This window comes from Gymnogyps californianus, chromosome 13 (assembly GCF_018139145.2).
Source record: "Gymnogyps californianus isolate 813 chromosome 13, ASM1813914v2, whole genome shotgun sequence".
Classification (NCBI taxonomy): domain Eukaryota; kingdom Metazoa; phylum Chordata; class Aves; order Accipitriformes; family Cathartidae; genus Gymnogyps; species Gymnogyps californianus.
The window spans coordinates 22,210,117-22,230,781 of NC_059483.1; the positions used below are offsets into that span (position 1 = coordinate 22,210,117).

The 20,665-nt window shown below is 36.7% G+C and overlaps 1 protein-coding gene across 3 annotated transcripts in view; it reads left to right on the top strand.

Annotated features, from left to right (window-relative positions):
* PPARG (peroxisome proliferator activated receptor gamma) overlaps nucleotides 1–20,665 on the top strand; it is an 82,248-nt gene that overhangs the window by 13,433 nt on the left and 48,150 nt on the right. Inside the window, exon 1 of one of the 3 annotated variants that reach the window (XM_050904745.1) lies at nucleotides 7,838–7,903. The exons of 1 other annotated variant lie outside the window; for it this stretch is intronic. The gene's annotated coding sequence lies outside the window, so the exon portion shown is untranslated. Of the gene's footprint in view, nucleotides 1–7,837; nucleotides 7,904–7,929; nucleotides 7,937–20,665 lie in introns of those variants that run through there. One more of the 3 variants, XM_050904746.1, reaches the window with a different exon arrangement.

Below are 20,665 nucleotides of genomic sequence, written 5' to 3' on the forward strand. Positions count from 1 at the left end.
TCAGATTAAATTTACTTTAATTCACTGAAACAACAGTGGGTTGCCAGGTTCTAGTCCACAGTGTACTACGCTGCTACATTTTATTATTTATTAGTATATATAAAACTCAAATACCAGAAATCAACACAATGTCCTCTGTATATTCCCAAGATTGCATTTTTTTGCTAACACAACAATACATAGGGTAAGAAAATACTAATAATTATGTTCACAGAGTAAAATCTTATGTAGAAAAATGAGTTTGATGGCATCTGATACCTGTCACATTGAAGGGATGCTTCTATATTAACTTATACTGATGCAAATACAAGTAAGCATACCATAGTATGCAAATGTGCTATTAATAAACCATTACCCCATGTTACATACGTATGACAGACTCTTTGAAGAGCATACTCTTTCAGTTCTGCTCTGCTAATACTGAGGACTCAAAGCCATAAATAGGAATCACAAGTGCCATTACAATACAAATAATAAAGATTTCATTCTGAAAAACAATTCACAAAAAATGTTAGTTGCATATCAAACAGTTACAATCTGAGTGAATAAAAAGTCTCAGACTGTGGAAATATTTTTAATTAGTATTTGAAGCATATTAAAGCCATGAACCAACAACACCCCCTAAAACTGTCTTTTTTTAATCAATTACATTTTGTAACAAAGAATTTTTTAGCAGTGAGTATTTATATCCTAAATTAGAAATACAAGGTTTCTGGCTGCTTTGTGTTTTGTTCCTGACCCAATGTTATTTTTCCTCCATTTCTGATCCAACCAGCTATTTAAATTCACCAGGATGTTTGCACGTTTCCTAATTCACTTTATACGTTAGCTGGTACGTTCTTTTTTTTTTTTTTTTTTTTTTTTTTTGGCATTCAATACTTCATATTAAAGAGCAAATTCCATACTGTAAATGTTGAGTCATCAGTGCTCAGTAGAAGTCCCGTTGCCATTCTATAGAACGGCAAAGAATCTTCACAGAATATATTACACGTCCTGCCATGAGAGACTACAATATGACAAAAATGAGAGTGAGCTTCTGTATTGATAATGAAGGGTTTCAAGCACACAGTGGGCAGAAGTCCTAACATACTTGAAAAATATTTAACTGAACAATAATGGAGCAATGCCAAATACTAAAAGTTACCAAAGATAATTTTAATTGTTGTAGATATAATAGTGTTCAATGACAGCTGTTTTGGAACAAAAAGGTTATTTCCTGCAAATTATTGTAATATTTTCCTCCCAAAATAGCCCCTGATTCACTGCTAAAGTTACCTGGCATCCTCTAATGGTTAGCACAGACTGAAAACCAGTTATTAACTTTATTTTTTACGAGTCTTAAGATCTTAAATGAAAATAATGATTTATTTAAAAGACTAATAAGATTCAGTTCAGAAGAGCAGCTGACAAACCCATGGAACTATTTGCATGAATGAAACATGATGACTTCAATATAATAGCTATTTCAAGCTGTATGGCCTGACCATACTCTATTTTCTTGTACTTCTGCAAAACAAAATTCAACAATCGGTAAGGATTAGTTACTGCTTCTCTGCGCAGCAAAATTCCATGCATGTTGGCAGCACATTTTTAAGATGAAGATTTAATCACAGAGTAAGCAGATATTGTTTACGCAGTAGAAACTGTCATCTGAGGCCTTTGAATTTAGCATCTGTGTACATTTACACAAAACAACATTTGAAAAATATTATGCCCTAATACTACAAATATTTATGTACTTTTTCACTATGCTCCTGTCAGTAGTCTCACACTACTGCCTGTGAATCCATGCGTAAAAGTTGGAAGTCAGAGTTTTGTGTGTATTTTGTTGGAGTATACCTCAGTGGTCCCAACTTCTGTGGAAAAAGAAGCCCCTGCAATACAATTTGTGAGATCTAAGAAAAGGATGCTTCCATTTTATTGTTACGCCACTCCTCCTGGTGATTCTTTCAGAAATAACATTACTAAAGTGACATAACTTTAGGATGTTTAGCGTTATAGTAATATATATTAACTACAAAGACAAACAAGAAACTGCTTTATTTAGTCTGGTCTTGTTATTGAAAGCCATGCAACCCATTTGCTGTAAAGACTAATGAAGGTATTTCAGTTAGCATAATTAAATCTATAGGATAGTCTGAATGCTATCTAATTCTCTTTTAGTCTTTATATCTGTCCTAAAGAATTACAAAATGTTTAAAATGTTTGTAAGTATCTAAGTGTATAAACCTAATTTACCAGACATTTGAAAGACACACCAATCTCCTTGGTTTAAAACCCTCCAGAGTTTCCCTCTGCAATAGAAATAAAAGTTGGTAACATGAACATGAGATCCATACCACTGTGGCTGAAATGCTGAGAAACTAATCCTTAAGGCCAGGCAGTATACCAGGAGATGCTCTTGATTTCATGACTTTTGCTGGGATTTAGTAGCTGCAGTGTATACTGTTTCTACAGAATCATCATTTAGTTGACTGACAGTATTTCCTACATCTATCTGGAGGACCCTGGAGATTAGGGTAAAATATGTAAAAAGCAGGGATTTTAAAAATAGTATTTCAAATTAATTCCATCACAACAATGTATAAAAACTATAAAACAGGACAAAGGTTATAGGAAATGGAAGTACCAAGAGATCTTCACACAATCCTCCAAAAGAAACAATGCGGGGGGGAATGAATTCTTTTTTAATAGTTATGAGGGAGTAAATACCACAAAACTACCTTTCTCACACTCTTATAGAGAAAACTCAATTCTCTTCATGAACAAATGTTTAACTGGAACCTGGAAGCAAAGTTCTCTAGATGCTCTAAGTTAAAATTTACACTTTTGAGTTTTTAGTCTTCTTTACTGGAACCAATGAATTGCTGTGTGAGAAAGACATAGCAAATTACATGAAAGGAATTACATTAGGAATATAGGTTTTGACCCGCTGATACAGTTATACAAAGTCCTTTTATGAGCATAAAATAATTATATAAACACTAGTGACTTCAGTCTCACAGTGCTTTAGCAATGTAAGTATTCTTTCCATTTTATATATGAGTAAAATGAAGCACAGCTAAGTGACTTAGTGACCCACAGGAAGTCAGTGACACAACCAGGAATAGAACCTAGACCTCTCAGCAGCTAGTCCCATGCTTTAACCACAAGACTAGCCACCTCCTTCCCATCTTATATTAGCACAACTCTAAGTCTTGGTTGCATCAGCTACTAATTTAAGATGTCTAAGCATGTACAATTGTAGAAATTTGAATTTCTGAAGTTGAATAAGTTACATTCATACATCTGTCTTAACTTAATCACCCAAGTAATTAGGATAAACTGTTTTTAAATGAGACTCAAAATGACCATAAACTTCTGGCTGCTTTAAAATGATTCCTTCAGAAATAAATTGCTGATGGATTAACAAATCTGATGGATAGCAGTATATGCTTGAGCTCTTTATTCCTATATATTCTTTTGCCTGCTTTCTATGTGTGATATGCAATTTGGACCCATTTGACCAGAATGGGACTAGAACATGAAGATAATATCCAATTACAGAAGAACCGACAATCCTAAAGAGAAAGTTATGCTCTTCAAGAGAGAATGAAATCAGAGAAGTCAAGAGTTGGGGAGAGACCAAAGATCATGAAAAAAACCATTATAATTAGAGGTAGGCAGCCTGGTGTGATCTTGGCTTTACTGAATTTAAAGCAGGCATGATTTGGATTTTGTTCTCTTTTTATCTAAGCCTCAAAGTTCAGGAAAAGGAGGATCATTTTTAGTTTAAAGCGTTCTTGTTTTGACCCGCTCTACAGTTATCTATGAAAAATCTGCATTATGCCTAGTCCTATCACTTTTGCTGGATCTGAGGCACAGCATGCTAAATGCAGTATAACAATACTGGAGTGCGATCTCCAAAGAGTTTGGAATCATACCAAGGGATAGTCCTCTACTATCACTTAAAGAAATGCAGTTTATGCTATAGGTTTTGGTATATATCTGTATAAAACGCCACTGATAGCAGTTGAAACTTCTGATTTCCTTCAAGTAAAAATGTGTATATATAGAATGTGAAAATTGAAGACTGGAGTGTGCTGGAATATTATGAAATACTTTTTACAAACATATCTTCCCAGACCAAAAACTGCCAATAAAGACGGAATAAGATATGCTGAGACAAAGTTCTTGTTACCAATAAAAGAACACCAGATACATAAATTAAAAAATTACATAACCCAAGAGAAAGTACACAGGGTAACTTTAAAAAAGGCAGCAATACAATAGTTTCTTAGCTTACTTAAACTCCTTTACTTTAAACCAATGCAATTTCCACAATCAGAACTTGTTCTTCTGACTGCTAGATTTATAGCCGCACTGCTAGCGTATGAGATTGCCCTCTAGATGTTAAAAGTTTGGCTAGATAATTTTTCATTCTATCCAGAATACTGAGATGGGACACACTGTGTGATTTGTGATTTTAAACTTCTGTAATGCACCTAGAGACTTAAAGCATAGACACAATGGAAACATCAAAATAATTAAGTAAAAGTTGGAACTAGTATATTTGCAGAGAGAGGAAGAGGTATAAATCTTTCACCTCTATATCCTTACAAGATTTCTACCCTTTTCAAGCCAATCGTAAAAATCACAGTATCATAGACAGAGTCTCTTTAATATATTCATTGTTCTAACCTCGGATCAAACCATAAAAACCTACCTGGTATACCTTAGAACCTGTTGCACAAAAATTCGTTCATTAAGATGGACAAGAGAAATAAAAATGTTTAAGGGAGGTTATTTGGTCCATACTAACACCCTTATCCATCTTGAGATTCCACAAAGTACTCTTTCTCATTTCAATGGGACTATTTTTGCCATATGATTCAATGTAATCTGCTTCAAATTTTCTTGATAATTAAAATTAATAATATACACTCAGTAATAAGTGGATGCAGAAATAAGATTTTTTTTCAGACGCACCAAACTCTTCAAAAAGACTTACCATGAAAAACTGAATGATTAAAAGTAATATAAAATGCAATTCTTTCACATGAAAAGAACTAACGCTTTTATATCCAATAAGAAAAACGAAGTATAATTGATCTTTTGTGATGACAAGTTATCATCTAATTTTAAAACTAGAACTGATGCTGAGAGGCCCTTTTCTGCTTCTCTTTGAACTTAGGGAAGAATTGCCCATGATTCAGGAAGGCCTGAGCCTGACGTTTCATTCTTATTTCATAACGCTTAAAGGCCCCAGCCAAACTTAGGAATTCTCTCAGATAAGCAGGGGAGAAAGTCCACATAATCAAAAACTGTGCAGTCAAATAATGCAAACAAAAGCTGTATGAGAAATTGATAATTTCTTTATTATGACCATTTCATTACTGTATAAAGAAACTCTAGAATTAATTATAGAATAGATAATATATTTGTAGCCTATTTTATTTCTTTACCAATACAAAAATGATTGGCTTTCTATGTTCCATGTATGAAAAAAACCCACTCTTTGTTGATAAAGAAAATCAGATTAATTCAAATTATAAATAAGACACATTTTTAACTACCAAAGAAAATTTACGGGTTCTTCATCTCTTGATTCTTCAAATTACGATTAACTGTCTTTCTAAAAGAAACATTTAATGAGGTACCAAATACTACCTAAAAATCTATGTTAAGCAGGAAATCGGACGAAGTAATTTTTTTCCTTTCCTGTCTCAATCTGTTAAAATGTATATTTACAAAACCTAAGTATTTGTACATAAGTCAGTATTACTGTTTCTGCTTTATATTTTATGAGTTCTGTTCAAAGGATGAACTTGCTAAAAGAATATAAAGCTTATAACAGAAATAAAATGATATGGTGTTTGTAATACTTCTCTGAAAGCTCTGTTTGGCTGATTTCTCTGGACTGAGTTAGATATGCCTATTTCGTCCATGCAATTTAATTAAAATCTAAACTATGCTTTGTATTTCTGCTTTACTTACGAACTTACTAAAAGTCGAGGCTCAAAGTATGAGTTTATAGTCACCATCAGATGTTCATTAATACCTCTCAATTTTTGGAACGCTCCCAGTCTCATGGAGTTTTAAAAAATTTGCATGTTAAAGCCTAGATTTTTGGGAGGGCTCCTCTATTATTCAGACACTTAAACTAAATGGGTATATTCCCCAGCAGTTTGCACAGAGAACAGCATTGTTTCTGTTCTCAGCAGAGCTAAATCTGAACTCTGTGGAGGTGTCCAGCTAAGATCCTTCTTCTTTTAACTTTCTATTGAAACTTTACCTGAGATATTGCTGTAAAATGGTTGGAAATATTAATAATTTAGGTATTTAAGCCTCTGTTATTGTTAGATTATTTTACCCACATTTGCCTGTGTATTCATCCATGGCATCTTGAGCTAATTCTGAGGTTTTGTTTTACTTGTTTGCAGTACCTGGCTCCTAATTCTGAGTCGGGGTATTACTGAATAGATATTACTGTAGTACGTTTAAAAAAAAAAACAAAAAAACCAAAAAAACCCAGAAGAAAACAAACAAAAAAAACCCTTACAAACAAAAGATTCCCACATTTCTAGGGCTAAAAAATTCAGATGGAGGGAAAAGCATGATTGAAAAAAATTCCTTGGTATGTCAAGGCAGAAGTAACACTTACTTCAAGCCTATACAAATAAACAGATAATTCTCATAAAAATTAACACAAGGCTTCAAGCCTCTACAGACAGAAAGATTGTTCTCATAAACAAAAAGCTGTAGGCGATGTTAGTATCTATAAGTAGACCGGGTATTTTGACGTATTCAATTCTAATCTATAAATTGCCTTCAGTATACAAATAATAAAGCAAATACAGGCTTTCTTTCAAAATGCTTGTTGACTGAGAACCATAACGAGGCAAATTTAGGATCCTCTGATCTTCTAATGATGTCCAAGAGATCAAGAGTTTTTAAAGATAAACCGTTGTATCCTGGAGCATCTTGACTTACAAGATGACTGTCTAAAGCCTGTTGATCTTATGACTTTTTTTCCACATCTAACTTCTTTTTAAAAGAATCAGAGGGTGAAATAGAAGGAGGTGACATGCTTGTTTGAACTTGCTCTCTCTTGAGACTTACTGAACATAGCCTATACCATTTCTCTCTGCATTCCTGGGGGGGGGCAGGGGGGGGATAGGGGGAGAGAGAATCTGTAGCTAAAAAAAGTGAGGGAAAAAAGAATTTCATTTACCTCTGTTACTGCTAAGAATCTTTTCAGAAAAGCCTTTACTCCTGTCACAGTAGGGTACAAACTGACGTGAGGTGACCAAACCAACTACACGCAGCGCAGAGAGGAGTTAGCTGGAGAATGGGAATGCAAAAGAGAAAGCAGTTAGCAGCCGGAAAAACTGAATTTTCAGTTACAGGAGATTACAGAGAGCAGAGATCAAATTCCAGATCCACGCCAGGGCCCGCGGTCTGCCCTCAGGTACACGCTTGCGATTTCGCTCAGCGGGCACGGACCCGGAGGGAACTGGCCGGGGTGAACGGACGGGGTCTAAAGGGGAAAGGAAGGAGAAGCAGCGCCTCCTCCGCACCGACCCGTTCCCTCTCCGCGCCCAACTCTTCCCCCGTCCCTCTCGCCGCGCTCCCCCGCGGCCGCCGCCGACCCCCGTACCTCAGCCCCGGCTCCCGCCGCCGCGCCCCCGCCCCGCCCCGCCCCCACAGCCCGCCAGCGGCCGCGGCGCGAGCCCCGAACCGCGCAGCGCCCCGAGCCCCCCGCTCCCGCCGGCGGCTCGCCCCTCGGCGCCGGCCGTGTGGGCCGGCGGGGAGGCGGTGCCGGGCCGGGGGAGGCGGTGCCTGGTCGGTAGGACGGGCCGAGCGGGGGAGTTTATCCCACTAGAAGGGAACAGTTTCTCCCGCTGAGACTTGACAGCGCCAGGTCAGTGCGGGCGGCGGGGGACCTTCCCCCGAGGTGAGGGGGCCGGCGGAGGCGTGAGGAGAGCTCCGGCCTGAGGGAGACGTGGGTGTGGGGGGGGCCGGTGAGCGGCGCCTCTGTCGGAAGAGGGGCCGGCGAGGGCTCGGGGGCTCGGAGGGGCTGTCGGGGGTGAGGGGAGGCGTGCGCGGTCGGGAGCTGCGCCCCGGGATGGGGAGAGGGCTGAGCCCCGGGCCGGGGGAGGAGGCCGTGATGCCGGGGATGCTTGGGGTGGCGGGGAAGGAAGGTGGCTCTGCGGGAGCGGGGGGGCGGGGTTAGAGGGCTTTTCCTGGAGCGGAGGGGAGAAGCGGAGTGTGTGGGGAGTACGAGGCATGGCCCTGAGGGGAGAAGGTCTGCCAGGACAGGCTGCCGGTGCCCGCGGGGGCTGTGTGGGCGGGGAGCGGGGATGAGGCTGAGGCTGCTCCGCGGCGGGCGGGCGGGAGCGAGGTGACGGGGAGGACCCCCTCGGGAGGGCTCCAGGTGCGCTGCGCGCCCCGCGGCGCTGCCGGGCAGGCGGCGGGCTGTGCCCAGAAGCCTCCTGCCGGGCGGAGAGCGTGGGCGCTGTGTCCATGGTGCTGTACTCGGGGCAGGGGCTGGGGAACCGTGACTCATGCGGGTTAGCTACAGTCCTTCTGAGAGGAGGATGCTAAGGAGTGTGTAACGTGCGTAAAGGGGTGATCTCCTCCCCTGCAGAGGTGGAGGTGGTGGGGATAGATGTATCCAGTGGTTGCAAGGGGTAGACCGCAGGATGTCCATTCGTACTGCGTTAGGGGAAGGGAGCGGACGGGGAAGTGTTGGTGCTCACCTGGCTAATTCACTTAATGAATGAACAGACTTTTTTTTTTTTTTTTTTTTTTTAAATTTCTCAACCGCAGAAAGTCGGGGAGCCTTTCTCAGCCTGCAACAACTGAGATGCTATGTTGAAATATATTATGTCTTGATGGCATCCCTCAGGTTTGCAGGAGCATTTTGTAATCTTCCTGGTGTCATTTCTCTCCAGGGTATTCTACAACTGGAGAGTGCAAGTTCCTGTGGTGTTGTAACTTTGTGGCACTGGGTACACATGACAATACAATGCTGACTTAACAGTGATGTATTTATTAATATCAGTGATGTAAGACCAGTATTTATTCTGATTAAAAGCTCAGGAAATTACCAATTTCTTCCTGTACTGTGGAGTCAAGGTTCCTTTAAACCAGAAGGATCAATTATAACTGTCCTTGAAATAACTAGGGTTGTGGACTAGCCTTGTGTTTGTGACTTGCTGCCCCATCTCTGGACAAGCTTTTGCTGTGGAACATGATTGTAATGTTCTATTTAAAAATGAGTATTCAAAACAAAACCCAATATTTTTCTGGTACCAATTAGTCCATAATTTAATCAGTAATTTACCTTTTAAAAGGTTACTATGATTTGTTACTAGTTAACTAAAAATTCCCAGCGTACACTAAGTAACTATGACATATGATACTCAGTGCTCTCCTTTGAAAAGAAGTTTCGTATGTTGTGCTCCCATTAATATCAGAATTTGTTGCATGAGGTCGTGTGTTTGACATCATTATTCTCTTTGGCTGTCACAAAAAAAAATTGCTGCAAAAATTGCTTAGAGATTTAATTATGAGATTATAAGAAATCACTCTTAGCAGTGTGTTAAGGCATGTGGTACAATATAAGCATGGACTTGTCAAGGGGAGAGAGAGTTGAAAAAATAGTTGGCATGGACTTTGAATGATAACCAATCAGAAATATAATTTAAAGGTATTTTTACACAGGCAGCTTTTGAATTCGAATGTTCTTAGGCATCAGTTTTGTAAAATATCTCATTAACTGTTAGTGGTTCAGAGATTATGTATCTGTAAACAGCCTTAAGATAGTATGTATTTCTTCGAAATGCCTCAATGTCAAATTCCTGGATAATACATCAGTATTCAATGAAACTTCCATTACAATATAGAATATACAACTAATTCTTTTTCTCCTGATGTAAATTTATATTTTATATAATAAATTATCACAGAAGAAGAAGGTGGCAAAATATTAGAATTTAATTGAAGAATATTGAAGCTATGCCTTTTAACCTTCCTTATGATACTGACAAAAACACCCACTGCTTCTAAATCTGACTCTTCTGTGAACTTTTTTAAATAACCATAAAAGTCCATTTCTAAGTCAATAAAATAAATTTAGGCCCAGCTTCAATTACTGTCAGTATAATTTTCTACTTATAGCAATGGCTGATAAAATGTATTTTGCAAAAAGTTATATTGTAAAAACAAGGAAAAGTTTAAAAGTAGAACAAAACTGTCGTACAAAGCTGGACTGAATAATGAAAAGTGTACTTAATGACTTTTTTCGCCTCGATTGCTGAGGCCCTCTTGGTTTGTTTTTTTTTTTTACATATAATCTGTTCAGAATGGTGTTGAATATATTTACTAGACATTTTTTTTCTAGTGTAATTGTGAATTGCTAGTTGTGCATATTTGATATTCAGAATTTGAGTTTCTTTTACTAGCTTTTTCGCAAGGATTATTCCTGTATTCTCCTCTGGCATGCAGTAAAACAGTTTCCAGTGCAGTTACTCAAGAGAAATTAAAATACAATTATAAATTCTCCATGCTAAGTTCTTTTGAAGTCATGGATACAATACTTTCCATTAGTTATTGCTACTAGTTTTATTTTTTAATCACTGATAGACTTATTGAATTTAGCATTAGATTAGATGATGAGTGCTAATTATTCCATGCTGTATTTCCATAATGACGTATATTTTTTTAACAGCAGGGATCTACTTTTCAGGTACTTCATACCAAATGTTCTTTCTGTGTCAGTTAACTTTTTGTGAACTAACAAAAGAAAAAGTTAGAAATAATCCAAAGCAAGAGAACATTGTTATACTCAAGTCCTACATACCCATGCCACAAACAGAAGTTGGGGTTTCCCATTAACAGGTCAGTTCTTAAGGATTTCATTTCACTGTTACAGAGTACTTGGAAAAAATCTTCCCCTCGACCCCTTTTTTTTCCCTGTGGAGGCCTTTCCAAGGCAGAATGAAAAATGAAAGAGCCGTAAGATTTGTCTTCAGATATTTAGATTCCCAGGAATATGAAATGTAAATTGATTCCTACATTAAATGATAAACCTCTTACGTTTCTTTTGTCTGTTCTCCCCCACCCCCCTGCTTTTTTTATATGAAGGATAGTCCGTCTTTTTTCAGTTGTGCTTTTTTTTAATGAAGGGTAGTCCATCTTTTTTCAGTTGTGCTTTCTTTCAGGTTCCAGTGGCAAAGTATGTAGAAAATGCAGGTGCTAAGCAAATTGTCACCCTAGTACTAGCACCTGTGGTGAGTGGGGCTTGGGACACTTTCAGATCTTGCAGGTATAAGGAGATACAAAGGAGAAAATACATGTGGCAACCATAGGAAAGACTAAGTTTCTACTTCAGCATCAGGTCTTCTACTGCAGTGTGGACTTCTCTTTTACCTGTTGCTACAAAGACGTCAGCTCTTCTCACACCACAAGGCAAATGTACAACTAAATCTTTTATAGGCTTTTATTCTTTTAATTTAGGGGGGAAAAAAAAGGGAAGGCCTAGTCTGCAGTCTTCATATGTGAAAACTTTCACAGAACTTAATTTAATGAGGTTCACATTTTTCTCCCACTCCACCCACACCTTCCATTATATTATTTGGCCTGTTTGTCCTCTCCTAAACTACTCTATAGAATTGAACTAAACAATTACATCATTCTCCAATTAAAATTCATGATACATGAACTATATAGATACTTTTAATTACCTGTGTTGCAGTAGTACCTAGCAGCCTAGTCAAGATTGGGGCCATCTTGTTACTCACTCAAATGAAAAGATTGTCCCCATCCTTAATACTATATGATCTATGACATAGAATGCAAATAGTTACAAATTTACAACGGAGACACAATGTAGTAGTGAGATTGATGCAAAAATTTTAATTTAAAATTTCAGTGTGTTGATTTATGCTTACAACAGTAATAGATTCTTACAATGGTAATAGATTCTAATCTGTGTCATGACAAATACAAAAAAAGTTAGGTATATGTGTGATAACAAATCCCCAAATTTACAGCAAAAAACCCCCTCAACTTCTAAGCAGCACCCTGTTCTCTAAATACAGCTGGTTTTACTTTGAAGTTTCAGTAGATTTCACTGCAAATAGAAAAAATATCCTGCTTAGAAAGGGGAAGATAAGTAAATACCTCAAAAGCTGGGTTGTGAATTTCTGGAATCAACTAGCAGATGATGCTTTGTGGACTTGCATAAGCCACCCCTTCCCTCATGACTAAGCAGATCACCTCCATGCCATGCAGTCTGCACATTCAGGACAAAGTCTATGAATTCAGGTCTATGAATCCCAAAGTCTACTCTGCTGGTTGATAATTAGCAATTTAAAAAACACAAAGCTTATGTAGCTTTGTGTATGTATGTTCAGGCACAAGTATGCTTGATGACTGCTAAGATGAACATATATGTATGGTTATGTACATACTTGTAGGGGATATGTGTGTGTAGGTAATGTATTAACTCCTATGTTATAGAATGACTTCCTACTTATCTCAGTAATGTTGAAAGGCTATATATAACATCTGATAACACAATATAATAAATATTGGATAACATCCCAACAGAGAAATATACAGAACCTTCCACAGTATCAAAAAAAGATGATGTTGGTTTATTGGAAGATGCATAGAGCCTAGAAAAAAAATCCCAGCTTCATTCAGGTCAGTGGCGGTTCTGCTGTTTCAGTAGGGTCAGGTTTGCAATCTATATGTGCAGCGTTAGAAATTTTGTCCTATAGACGGCTTGCTTCCATGCAATTACTGTTGAAGTCAGTCTGTGGTTTTAGTATACTTATAGAGTCCGACTCTAAATGAATTGCTGTTTGCTTAGTGAGACTGAATGTCTGAAATTAAATAACCATGAATATATATTATAGCAAAAGTCCTACGTATTTTTCTTTAAATTATTTAAGAAATGCCAGCATAATAGGAGTAGTATATTTATCTGCCTTTTGTTCTGGAATTTATGTGATCAATTTCTTAACGTATTTTAACTCTAAATGAAATACTAACATTTTGATACAGACATTGCAGTTGGTATTAGTTTATTCTAGACCTTCAAATTAGACATGAGTTCTAGTTTTGGTCTTAAAACAGCTATTATGGGAGGAAAATATTATACTTCGTGCTGTTTTACGGGTTATTGGAATTTCATGAGCTCCGCGGGGACTCATGTCTTCCCTCTTTATCACAAATCTGATTGTGACATGTTTTAGATTCCCTTTTGCCAGAATCCTATACTTTTTTATAGGGGACCTCCAGCTATGATTCCTCTAACTTACCTGTATGTATGTATAAAATTCTAAATATGTTATTTTCATACAAACACTTTTAGCTGTCATGGGACAGGCATGTAGAATAAGCGAGAGTGATGGAATTTTTCTTATTGCATCTTTTGTTTTTCCGCTGAGTTTAAGCAAATTACTTTTCAGAGAATTTTCGTATTTGCACAAAGTAGCCCTGCCCAGAATTATGATCGTCTTAAACTTTTTACACAATATGTGATTATGCTGCATTGCATAAAATAGGATTTTATGTTATAATATTGCATTATAAGTCCATAGTACTTGTGTGTTTGTTTAGATTTATTGAACAGAGATGTTGTGTAACTGCTGTAACTATTCATAGTTGTGTAGCAGCAATTTTGAAGTTTAAGAGGCTTTGAGCTTAGGTTGCTATCTATATACAAATAGAATGATGTACATTTTCAATATTTATGCTAGGGGAATATTTTAATATTGCTGTGAAATAAGTTCTCAACCATGGTGGTTTGAAACATATGTCAGCCTACCAAAAGAGTCACTCTGTTACACCAAAAAAAGGAACTATGAAAAGAAAAATGTTAATTACAGGCTTTAACATTCACACCAAGATCTTCTAGTAGGGGTGGTCAGAAAAACAGGTTTTACTACCTAGACCTGGTGCTTTGTGGTGCTATCTAATATGGGGGCTTGTGGAAAAATGCGGCCACTTCTATTTACTGCCTTTCATAATGTACATACTTCCTCATGATAGGTTTAGGTACTGACTTTTTATGTCTACAGTAAATAAAACTGAAGAGTTTATCCTTTCATCTTGAATATGTTTTACTTGGAGTTACTGTTCACTCTTCCCTCCAGTGGTATTTCAGCTACAAAATTTTATGCTGAATCTCAGTTTTTAAGCTTAATAGAAACATGTTATTATGTGGTATATTGCTAAATTGATTTTTTAATCCTATCTAAGAATGTAAAAAAAAAAAAAATAAAGCCAAATTTTATTTTCAGTTACGCCCAGAGAAATCTATAGATAAGCAAGTACAGAAGTACGTGAGGGCAAAAGGTTCCTTTATTTACACAGAATTTTACCTGTATTCTCTAACCTTATTCAGGACTATATTTAATGGAATCATGAGCAATTTTCAAGAGGCCACAGGCTGAGGCTCTCATTCCCTCCAGGACGAGGAAAAATTATTTTATCTATTTGCTTGCTAGCTTGTAGTATGTCTGAAACAAAGTTCTTGCACTGACCTAGTGATGTAGCTATTCGTCCAATTCTGCTAAAGTTAACCACTGATAGTGGATGGATTTACTTTGTTGTCACTAAAGTTATGTGAGGATTTTACTGTATTTCTTCTCTGTCATCACTCCTGGATGCCATCATTTGCACTTAAACTGCATATCTGAGATGCCTTATTTGTACATCAAGGCGTGTTAGCGTATTTGATTTTTAAAATTATTAGAAATATTAAGAAAAGCAGGCTGGTGTTTTATTTATTTTAAATATCCCATAGTAATTGTCAACATAAAAAGAGTTTGACAAATGACTGCATATTGCAAGACACTCATATAAAGGTGAGGATTTTTTGAGTTTTGCCTAGAATATGATTAAAGAGTGTGGAAACAAAAGTTCTGCAAATATGCTTTCACTTTCAGAATTTCCAGCTGTTGCTGAAGATAGTTTGAGATGATAAACAAGATGAAACTTTAAGCTTTATTTAGAACAAAAGGATTTCACATTAAATTAGTACTCTGAATGAAATAAGCATCATTAAAAAGGTTTATTTTCCTGGAATTTTTTTTTTTTTTTTTTTTTTTTTAACATTTACACTAGAGCTATTGCCAGAATTGCTAAATTGGCCTGGAGTAGGTTATTTAGTAAAGATCTCAGCTAAGTATGAGTTGTTACAATTAACTACAGAATAAGTTTCAAAATTAGTATTACAAAAGTTTATTGTAACAGGTCCTGAATTTAAAATAGGAAATAAGCAAACATTGAAGAATTACTTTGAAAGGTTCAGGGTTTTAACAATGGTTTTAAAGTATTTTTAATTATCAAGGCAATGCAAAATAATTTCCAAAACTCCTATAGAAGCTTAATTAATAGTTCCTAGCTTGCTTTTTTTTTTTTTTTAAATTATTTGGATGTTCGCACTTTAGAAATGTTATTGTAAACAAATTCCACACTTGCTTTCCATGATTAGCTTGCCAATTGATCTTGGTTCTGTTTTGCAAGCTTCTTGGAGTATTAGCTATGATGTGAGATTGCCAATTGCCTTGAACTGGTTAATTGTTTTTGTGATGCAGAGAAGAACATTATGGCATGATGAATAAGAGACCCAAGAGGGTTCCTTACACAGTTTCCTTTGGGCACTGCCCAAAGACTTGTTTTTTGGGTCTGCCTCGTGATCAGGCTAGCTAACTTTACCCAGTTAAATTGGGTGCGGCGGATATTTGTTATGTTCACAATATCTTGTGTAGTTTGGGGTTTTTTTACAGTAATCCAATACCCCAATACCTTGTATAAAATATACACTTGAAATCATCACACTAGTTTAGGTTTTACTCAGGCTAGATAGGATAAAACATCAGGTTATGCAAGTTACTTTCTGACATAAGTAGTGACAATTGAGGAATTATTTTCTTAGACCAAGATTATTAATTTATTAAGAAATACTTATTTCAGCATGGTTCGCATAGGCAGGAATTCTTGACAGTGCTTGAAGTACTGGAAAACCCTTCAGTATCAAGAACCCATTTTTCCTCCAACAAAGATATTTTCTTGTAGACATGTCTTCTTGAAAATTTTTGGCACTGAAAATCTTAATCCAAAAATAGAATAGTAAAAATATATTTTTCCTGCAAACATACCTTCATGTTTTAATTTGTATAAAAAACCACTGAGCATGCTAATGTCATAGTTCACAGTAACTGATCCCATTATGAAATAAGTCCATGTCTAACAGTCTATCATTGTTTTCATTGTTCTGTGCATTGGAATATGGTATCTGTCAAATTTTTAATGAGTCACAGTTTTGTTAAGAAAGGCATTTTTTTATGCAAGAGAAGAGTTACATACAGTACGGCGGCCCTCTGATTTGCACATAATATGCTGTTTCATCCTTCATGATGTAATACTGAGGATGTGGAAGTCATGTGCATTTCTTTCCATTCTTTTTTGGGTCACCAGGGTGCCAATTTTCAGTAGGTGAGAGATCAAAAGAAAACTGCTTTCTGTATATTTTATCAATTCTGTTTTTAAAAGATAAAAATATTATCAACAGTGTTCTGCTTCTTTACAAACAAAAATATCCATAAAACAAAATTTGTGCAGAACAGGTGGAGTAATGTGCAACGTTAAGATATGCTCTGGCTTTAAAATATTGTGAAATAGCTAGAATATCTTTAATCTTAATAGAGGCTACTGGTGTTCAGTATGAGTAGATTAATTGCAGTGGTGGATTAAGACAGGGATCTAAGGCCAACGTGGGACTTTGGAGGCCCAGCAGAGAAGAGAGTTGGGAAAAAGTGAAAAAGCTGTCCATAATGAGTATCAGGAAAGGAAATTAATTAATTAATTAAAGGAAATTTCGAAGGAAGGCAGTGGGAAAATTGGCTAAGACTCTGTTGTTTTTCTTTATTTATTTAGCCCTTTTTATGTTTGCCAAAGAAGATATTAAAAAGCAGGGAAATTCTTTAAAAATACAGACGTTTGAATTTCTTAAAGTTTCAAGTTTATTGTTGGAACCTTCTTGATTTTGAATTCTTCTCTCTGGTCTCTTATGAGATTCTCAGCTTTTCTTGGTTTAAGATATGCTGACGATGCCATAACATGGTCTTTCACTGTATTCTGGCATTCCTACTCATTGTTCTTTTTCTGCCCAAGTTTGTTCTGTTTTTTAAATCTAGCCTTATTTATTACTCCTTTGAGAACAGGAACTGTCTGATATGCTAACAACAAGTGACAGCTTTCCTGTCACTAAGGACAGGAGAACAGGCAGTGAATATTGCTGAAGTCTGAGGTAAGTTTAGAATAACAATAACTTGTACATACACTAAATTTGATATACTGTAGTGTGACTACATTCTCTGACGCAGACTGTGCAACAGATTCCTGTCTCCTCCCCCATCCACTAACAGGAAGGCACAGCACAATGTTATACAGCATGTGGCAATTTTAAATTTCTGCTGAAGCTTGACCCTTAGACAGGAGGGTAACTCTTTTGTTGTCACTGATGAAATAACTGTACTATGAATCTCCTTATAATGTCAGAATGAATGGATTTAAATTAAAAAACAAAACCAAACAAAACCACAACAAATTGGTAGACATGAAAACAGTGAGAGACAGTAGGACCATCTCTCCCTTTCCTCCCCAAATCTGCATTTTGAAGGGAAGAATAAAGGGAGGAAACAGTCTGATGAGGTGAATAAGGTGAGAGAACCAGTGTAAGGGGGAGAGACAAAGTAGAGAGAAACTCTAATTGTCCTGGAAGGAAAGCAGAAAAAAAGCAAGGAGGAAGAAGAAATTGATGCAGGTATGGTTGCCACTTTCCTGACAATTACTCCAGGAAGGGCTAATGAATGTAGTAATTATACCTGGCAGTTACTCTGTGGGAGAAAGGAATTCTTTGGAGTTCAAAATGGTAAGAGTGATAGAGTGCTCATTTAGCTATGAATATGGAAATTAAATAAAGACAATGTAGGCTAAATACTAAATAGCACTGTTTTCTGATTCCAGTATGTCACATAAACTGTTGTATCGCTCCTCAAAGAAAGCATCTTCTGAATAAGAATTTCTGAAATTAAATTGGAGGAAAAAAAATGGAAAAAATCTACTGCACAGCTCCGTGTTGCATTGGGAAGAGATACTGACAGACCCCATAGGATTTTCCTCCCTTCATCTTCTATGAGCCATTATTTATAACAGGTTCCCTTATGCCCTTTGATGCTGTACAGTCCATCTGAAGAAAAGTCAGTTTTCTTCTACAACCATAGGGCATGTGGCTTATTTTAGCTCATAGAAGCTAGGGGTGATTTTGAGGTGCCTATTGTATCCAGTATGTTGTTAGCTATTCTCAGAGCAGGAGATGAGATAAGTAGTAGGCAGTTTCCAGTTTGCTATACTATTGCCATTTTTATATTGTGGACTTTTGAAGCAGCAGAATATTTCTTCTGTTTTCATGTGACACAAAGATAGATAGGTAGATGCCTCTGTTAGATGTCAGTTACAGGAATTTGATAATTTTACTTGCTTTGTCTGTCTGATTATCAAGAATGTAACTTGTATCTTAGAGTTTTCCATCTCTACAGGGTTTTTTTGCCCAGATATAATATTTCACTGAAATGAAGTGTGAGTTTGGGAAAAATAGTTCAGCACATCTTATGTTAGTGCTCAATAAAATGGTGTGCAAAGGAAATGCATGTTCGGTGAGATTTATGAGCGTTCTAGAGTCTTATTCACATTCATACTGATGCTGAATGTCTTTAGAGTTGCATGCTTCCCCTTCCTGAAAGCTAAGAGTACCTACTACGTGTATGGCCAGCTTGGAGGCAGAAAGTGGGACCACACTTAGGAAAAAAAGCTGATACAAAATTAAATAACTCAGTGAATTTGAGGAAAAACAAAACAAAAACCCAAAGCAATTATATTCCCTAGTCTCAGAGAAGTCTAATTGAACTGAAAGGCTAGGTCCATACTAGTAAATTTAAAAGTGCTGTAACTTGGGCACAGGCTCAGGAACTGGATTGTTAAATAGTTAAATTCTTAGAATTGTCCCTGGTCCAGTTTTAGCTCAGCCAACTAAGAGTCATTCAAACAGTTTCCAGAAATACTTTGGGAGTTAGCATGGGCCATGGACCATTTGCAACTGGCCATTTAGGTATTGCCACCCAGTTTTGATGACTAAGAGAGTTTGATAATGTGAGTGGAACAAATATGGCCAGAGTGAGTTTATTAGTATAGATGAAACTGAATTAGTTTAAATGCCTCTCAGATTTGTTATAATTTCCTTTTAAGTTTCTTCCTGCCTACGGACCAAGATGAGCTATGCTTAATGTTCCATTCATAGATTTTTAGTTCTAAAAAAATTAATAATTTATAACTTGGAGATCTTTGTAAGTTTGAAAGCTTATGGCACACCAGAAAGAAATGGAAGTTGTATATCTGGCAAAGTAGAGGCTGTAGATGGTTGGCATTTTATGAAAAGAAAAATCTATATAAGTCATTTTAGTCTATGTTGTCTGTCCATTTGGCTGTCATATAAATAAATAAAAGGACATATAACGTAAAGCCCAAAATCTTTAAAAATACTCCTAAGATTTTTTTCTAACCCCTGGTGAAGGATCAATTTGTTATCGGAGCTTGTGTTGCATGATGGCAAAATTCTCTATTTATACCTTGTCCTGAGCAGATGTTAGTAAAATACTTGTATATGACATAGTAATTACTCTGAAAAGTATGAAAAATATTTTGAAATTTTTACTGTCCTACTGTCTGTTCCAAGAACTATAGATAACTAACATTGTAACTCACCTTTAAAGAATACATTACAACTTGTTTGCTCTGAAAATTCCTTTTGGCTCAAGTGAAAGTACACAGTGCAAACAAAGTTATGAAATGTGTACACAAGGTGTGAGAGTAGGTGGTTATACTTGTGTATGACTTTATGGTTCTGATCCTTCAGGGTAGTCAATGCAATCTGACCTTTATGCTCACCATCTCATTGATTTGAATGGGATTACAGATGCATATTAGGGCCAAATCAGACTGACTGATTTTCCCCAACAAGTGTCAACAAATAAGTCATGGATTTTTTTATTTTTTTAATGAAATAGAAAGCACAGAATTGTAAAACTCTAAACAGATGAACATCTATTTTAAGACTTGGAGATTTGAGAGCTAAAATATTTGACAATATGGCCACTATTTTAAACCTCATTTCCGTTGTAAAAGTTGATAAATATTTTGACTGTTAAAATCCTTTTAGCTGTGTCACTATCGATTCAATTAAAGGAGCAGAAAATACCATGTTTTGTTAAGACTCAACAAAGATACGGCAAGAACCTACCATAGGTAATTAAACAGACGAAGCATTCAAGAAGCAATATAAAGTTATAACATTTTGCAAGAGGACGAGGCCCTAACTAATAAAAATAGGACAAATCAGAGACATAAAGCACAATGTAAGATGAAAATTTTAATATTTTAACTTTAAATAACTGACTGGCAATCTCAGAAACAGCATGTAGAGAAGGAAGTTCTGTTTACCTTTGCAAGAAGGACATTGTCTTGAGTATGGGAAACTAGAGATGGGGGAAAGCACTGCATGAAAAGTATTTATACAGCAAAAATACCCCAGGGCTCCTTAATCCTT